This window comes from Adiantum capillus-veneris, chromosome 25 (genome assembly GCF_014529385.1).
Source record: "Adiantum capillus-veneris isolate H3 chromosome 25, ASM1452938v2, whole genome shotgun sequence".
In the NCBI taxonomy this organism is placed as follows: domain Eukaryota; kingdom Viridiplantae; phylum Streptophyta; class Polypodiopsida; order Polypodiales; family Pteridaceae; genus Adiantum; species Adiantum capillus-veneris.
In genome coordinates this window covers 49,207,752-49,214,246 of record NC_140955.1, presented here as the reverse complement: position 1 = coordinate 49,214,246, position 6,495 = coordinate 49,207,752, and the positions used below count along the sequence as shown (strand labels likewise).

The 6,495-nt window shown below is 42.9% G+C and overlaps 1 pseudogene; it reads left to right on the top strand.

Moving 5' to 3' along the window:
* The first annotated feature begins 3,493 nt into the window (after positions 1–3,493).
* Positions 3,494–3,845, top strand: LOC147424839 (uncharacterized; annotated as a pseudogene).
* The last annotated feature ends 2,650 nt before the right edge of the window (positions 3,846–6,495 follow it).

Genomic DNA, 6,495 nt, shown 5'->3' with positions numbered 1-6,495 from the left:
AGAGAGAGAGAGAGAGAGAGAGAGAGAGAGAGAGAGAGAGAGAGAGAGAGAGAGAGAGAGAGAAGGGGATAGCGAATGCCCATTCAATAGCAAAAAAGCATGAAAAATCTATCGCGCATCGATGCGAAAGGCTCTAGGCTAGATAGAGGGGGCAAAGCCCAAGAAAAGACATGTTCGCTTTGTCCAAAGCCTGCTCAAATTGCCATGGGGTTGTCTCAAAGTCAAGGGAGGAGGTTTAGGAACTTTCTCAAATTTTAGCGTATAAAAAGGCACTAGGCCTGTTCATTTTAGTTGCAAAGGGAAAACCCTAAGCTCCCTCTATGTTGAAGAGGGTTTGATTATATATATATTATACAAGATTTCCTCCTAAGGATGAGGCTTCAAACTTTGAAATTTAAAAAGCATAATTCTAACCGATGTTGATTTGTGATTGGTATGTACTATGTACCCTAAAAGTGCTAAACTTCAGAATGCGAAATTCGACGCTCGGGCAATGTTCGGGAAAATCATTTTTTCAAACATACAAAATTCCTTTCCTTGAATTTGCCAAGAGGAAATTTAAGAAATTTAGGTTTATTTTGCGGTTTTTTACACTATTGTTGGGGCGGAATTTTTTGAAAATGGCACGATATCAAGTTGAGACACATTTTTTCCGAACACTGCTCTCGAGTCTCGACTCTTCAGCGCTCTCTCTCTCTCTCTCTCTCTCTCTCGCTCTCTCTCTCTCTCTCTCTCTCTCTCTCTCTCTCTCTCTCTCTCTCTCGCTCTCTCTCTCTCTCTCTCTCTCTCTCTCTCTCTCTCTCGCACGCGCGCGCGCGCACGCCTCTGCCCTCAAGGCTCAGACTCAAGTCGCAGTGCTAAGTACAGAGTCCAAACTAGGGAGTTGACGTGACAGGTTTTTGGATTTGAACCCGCTTTTTGCTTGAGCTTCGAGCCCTGTGCTGTGCAATTGGACCCTCTCCTGCCTGTCGAGTACCCTAATAGACCTAGGAAACCTCACGAAATGGTAAATAAGCAAGTTGTTGCAATTTAAGTGGAGCAGCTGCATCATCAAAAAAGCATGCGATTCCGGTTGAATGTAGGCACTCGTTCTTGGCCCTTAAACATCCCACGGCGGCGCGGAAGGGTAAGAGATAGAGTCCGAAGTCTTTTGAGATCATGTCTCATCCTCCACCACCTCGCATCCCTCCGCTATTGTTGCCTCGCATCTCCGAACTTAGGCCTCGCACTATTGCCTAGCATCTTGTGGCCGCCTGCTCCTTGTATAGGTCTCATGCTGTGCGAATCCGCTCATATTGTGGCATCAGCCTATGATGAGCACTGTTGCTATGAATCCGCCATGTTGGCAGCAGTCTACGGCTGCCCCCCTTTCCAAGACACACCGCGGTGATGACTCTAGTATGTGCTGTAAAACCTTCCGCGCCGACGCGGTATGTTTAAGGATTGTGTCCAGCTTTAAGGTTATTTGGAATTCGCCACTAATTGTAGCCTCACAAGGAGCCGATTTCATGACGAGACATACTCTCAAAAGACTTCGGACTCTGCTCCAAATACTTCCACGCCGGCGTGGTATGTTGAAGGACCAAGAATGAGTTCAAACCTTATTTATAGCTTTTCCAAATTCCAATAGACACTGCCCTTGATGCTTCCACGCCAACACGGGCTGGCTAATGGAAATGCACAGGTGGAGAGATGTAATGTACATCTTGATGCTTTAGTGGATTAACATATTTAGCGATGTCTAGTCTCACTGGAATGGGACACTATCCTTAATGCTTCCGTGCCGACGTGGGATAGTTAAGGGCCATATTGGGGATGGTCAAGGGCCATGTCCCAATGGGCATATGAATCTTGCCCACCATAAAAATGCATCTATCGCATTGCACCGGCGATCAGCTAAAACGTATTGGTGTATACTTTATAAGATTTTGAAACTCTTCCCAACTCTTTGATTCTCACCACCCTCTCCTTGTCAGGTAATTAGAACCAGTTTATTGTTTGAAAATGGTTATGGTTTTTTCTATTTATTTGTTTTGGTGGAAGCGAAGAGCAACCTAATTTGAACTTCTGCTAGAAGTAGACATTACAAGCCTATGATTGGGAAGTTTACTTACAAGACATTGATAGGATTATTTGCTAAGCAAATTGTTTCATTTCTATGTGGATCATCAAGCATTGTTATATCTTATATGAGTAATTATCCACCAAGGAAGGCTAATCAGATGGATGATGTTTTTATTGGAGTTTGAGTTCAAGATATTCCATAAGCCTCGAAAAACACATTATGGGGCTGATTTTCTTTCTAGAAGCATTGAGAAATCTCATCAACATTATTGAGAGATGAATCAATGGACAATGAATTATTTGAAACGGTGTGACGTGTTTTTATAGAATGATGCAAGCCACCCCAAAGACTTTGGAAAGGGTTTTTTAATGCTTTTGGGTCCCTTATATGTAAATAAAGCATGCTTGTACAAAGTGTACAAAGGCGGTGTGTGCCAGCTGTCTCTACGCATGCGGGCCAGTTGTGCGGGGTGCATAGTTTTGCTGTTTTTGTACATAGACGTGTTGAGACTTGAAAGAGTCACTTAGTACTTGAAAAATATGAAAAAAACGGAGTTTTTATCAGCTTGAGGTCGTGAGTGAGTGGGGGATTTGACAGAGGAAGATCTAGCAGCAAGAAACCCTGATTGCCGCGAGGGATAGAGGCGTTTGGGAGTAGAGCAGCTTGTCTTGCTAGTCGAGGGCCCGATGTGGTGAGTTGAGAGTGTGTCTCTCCTCAATGGGCTGATGAAAGTGGGTGCTTAGCTCTGCATATTGACCTCTCTTCATCTTGTTTTGAGGTATGGTGGCTATGATGTGTGCAACTCCTTGTGGTGCAGCTAGTCGAGGGTAAACTATGTGCTGCAATGCTTTGCTTGTACATATATCAAAGGGAAAGGTTTCCCCCAAGTTTTCCATCACCTTTTTTGATTTTTTTTGCTGAAATTTGTGGATTTTCAAATTAAGCTTGATTTGAGTGGGTTTTGGTCAAGCTATGTGTATATATGGGAGCGCCTATGGAAGCCCTACTAGCACATGGAAGGGCGTTTGAAAAGAAGTGAAGCTCTTTGAGTTATGGTCAAAAGTGCAGAGATTTCCATGGTTTTTTTCTCACTTTTTTCCTTGATTTTATTGCTTCCTTGGTGTCTTTGAGTGCAATGGAGTGTAGTGGGAGTTGTAGCGGTGTAGAGGGAAGCTAGTCGGAGCTAGTCGAGGCTAGTCGAGGTTGAGTGTGTGTGAAATTGAGAAAATTAGTGAGAGAAGATCAGCCCATATTATCTCGAGAGAGCTATACTCTTCATCCTCTTTTCTTGGTGTTGGTTTGAGGTGTTGTAGAGGCCAGCCCCCCAATCCTTCACATAAACTGGTGCCCCCACTGAAGAGAAGAGAATCCTTTTAACAAGGTTTTGATCTACAGATTGGCATCCATTTGAAGATCAACTCAAGGCCTATGGCGGGAGATGGGTATGAAGTCTTCAAGGGTGGGGAAGGAGAAGATGTGGACAAGTTCATCCGAAGGATCGAATTGATTGCATTGAAGAGCAATAGGGACGATGGTGCATTCAAGGTACGTTTGGTGAGTTTTCTACTTGAAGGTGAAGCACGTGAATGGTATGAAGATAGGCTTGAAGGTGGTGTAAAGGGAGATTGGAATCTTCTTTCTCATGCCTTGAGAGAAGAGTTTGAGAAGGAGGATGATCCTGAGTATTTGTGGAGAGAGCTAAGCAAGCTGCAACAAGGAGAACATGAAGACATCAATGTGCACATAAACAGGTTTGAAGCTTGTTGGAGAAAGATCATAAAGGGACTTGAAGAGAATCAAATGCCCCCTGATTTCTTGAAGAAAGATAGGTTTGTGGTTGTCTTACATCAAAGCATTAGAGACAAGGTGGAGCTCAAGGACCCAAGGACCTACAATGAGGCAGTAAAGGTTGCTAGAGAGCAATGGAGAAAGAAGGTGAGAAGGCATGAAATGGCAAATAGGGAAAGAGAAGCAAATGTACATCAAAGGGATGGTTATGTATCAACAAATAATGTGGTCGAGCCTTTGCCTTTGGATATGCATGTTGAAAGGGAAATCCATGTAGAAGCTCCAAGAGTGGACAATAGAGGACAGGAATCTTTTCACCAAGACATTCAAAGATTGACAAAGCAAATAGGAAACCTCAACCTTGCTATGCAAGCTATCCAACAACAAGTAAGAAGACCTCAAGGAGAACGGACTCAAAGGAATAGAGGTGATAATGTGATGTGTTACAATTGTGGGGAGAGAGGGCATATATCGCCCAATTGCAATCAACCAAGGAGAGAGCCAGGAGGTATATATCCTATCATACAAAGACAAATAGGTAATGAAGGCAATGTAAATGGAAATGTGCAACCTCTCCAAGGTCAAGGACTTGCACAACAACAGGGACAAAATCAAGCTCAAGCACCTCCGCAATTTAACGTAGGAATTTTGGAGGCAGTTGAGGAGGGAGATGAAGATGATGAGGTTGATGTCTTTGCAAATAAGAGAACAAGGGCACAAAAATTAGGGAGTGAAGGCCTTTTCAAAGAGGAAAGAGCAAGGACAAAGCCAAGGAGAGATGTAGATAAAGGCAAGGCACCTATGGAAGAGGCTGAAAGTAGTAAGCAGGCAAAGGTAAGGGCAAGAAGAAGGAAGATAGGCATGGATGATTTTCAGCTTGGGAAGGGTCAATTAGCATACAATCTCTTATAAGACTTGAAGAACAAGAGGGACGACATATCATATGGGCAACTCTTGCATTTGAGCTCAAGTATGAGAAGGCACTGGCATAAACTAGCTAGTGTTAGAAGGGTGAAGGTAAAGACACGCGATGCACATGTAGTGCAGCTTCATAAAGTTACTGATGTTTTTCCTGTGGTTGATGCTTGGATACATGGAAGGAGGGTGAATAAGGCGTACATGGATGGTGGAGCCCAAGTGTGCGTTATGATAGAGGAAACAATGCAGCAATTGGGATTGCAGCTCACAGGCAAATCCTTGTTCAATGTGAAGATGGCAAATAGTAGTAGAGTGAAATGCTTGGGAGTTATTCATGACTTGGAGCTTAATGTTTTGGGTCAAAGGGCTGTCATGGACATTCATGTGATGCCTGCAAAGCTTGGGGCATATCCAGTTATATTGGGTAGACCTTGGTTGATTGCTATGAGGTCACGGCAGGACTGGTACAGGGGATGTATTGTCCTCTTTGTGGACATGCCTAAAGAGAAGAGGATTAGATATGATATGAAAACATGTAAGGTGCTGGAAATTGATGATGAACCAGCTATGCATCAAGATTTATCGCCATCCACTTATGACATGTGTGACAGTTCTTCTAGTGCATCCTCTACATGTACTGACGATGAGGTTTATGATCAAAGTCTTCTTGATCTTGATGTAGATCTTTGTGGGATACATGTATATGATGAAAATTGTGATAAAGGGGATGCTATGAGATCAGAAAATGACCATGGGGCTGATCATGAGCCGAATGTACCAAAACCTGAATTAATGGATATGCTTGTAGGTGACCTGACTAGTCGTGAGAGAGAAGCATATGACGCATTGTTTGATAAGTATCCCAAGTTGTTTGCCAAAGATTATGCTCAAATGAGGGGAACAAAGAGTGTTGTTCACGAAATAAATCTTAAAGAAGTTGCAAAGCCTGTTGCTCAAAAGCTAAGGAGATTGGGCACCATTCAACGAAAGGTGTTGGAGATAGAGGTGAGTAAGCTTTTGCAAGCTGGTTTTATCTACCTTGTGGATGATGCAGAATGGGTTTCCCGTGTGGTTATAGTCCCAAAAAAGGGAAATAAATGGAGAATATGTGTGGACTATAAGCCATTGAATGTGGCAACAAAGCGGCATCACTATCCCCTTCCCTTTCAGGATGAGATTTTAGACACTGTTGCAGGTCATGAGAGATATTCGGTATGTGATGGGTTCAGTGGGTATTTTCAAATTGGGATTGCATATGAAGATCAAAAGAAGACCAGCTTTTTGACCCCATGGGGAGTGTTTTGCTATCGGGTGATGCCCTTTGGCTTGATGAATTCTTATGCGAGCTTCCAAAGTTGGATGGACAAAGTATTGGGGCCTTACCTTGGAAGCTTTGTAAAAGTCTTTATGGATGATTTTTGTGTTTACAGTGATAGAATGCTTCATGTGAAAAATCTTGATATGGTGCTTAAAAGGATTGATGATGATGGGGGTCAACTCAATCCTTTGAAATGTAAAATTGCAAGAGCTAGAGTGATACTTCTTGGCCATGAGGTAAGTGAGAATGGGATAGCTCCAGATCTTGCAAAAGTGGAATGTTTGCTTATGATGGAGAGTCCTAAAAGTACAAAGGAATTGATGAGTTTTGTACAAAAGCTAAGGTACTTGTCAAGGTCTTTTTGTATGCTTGCTGAATATGTAAACCCTTTGCAAGAAGCAACACA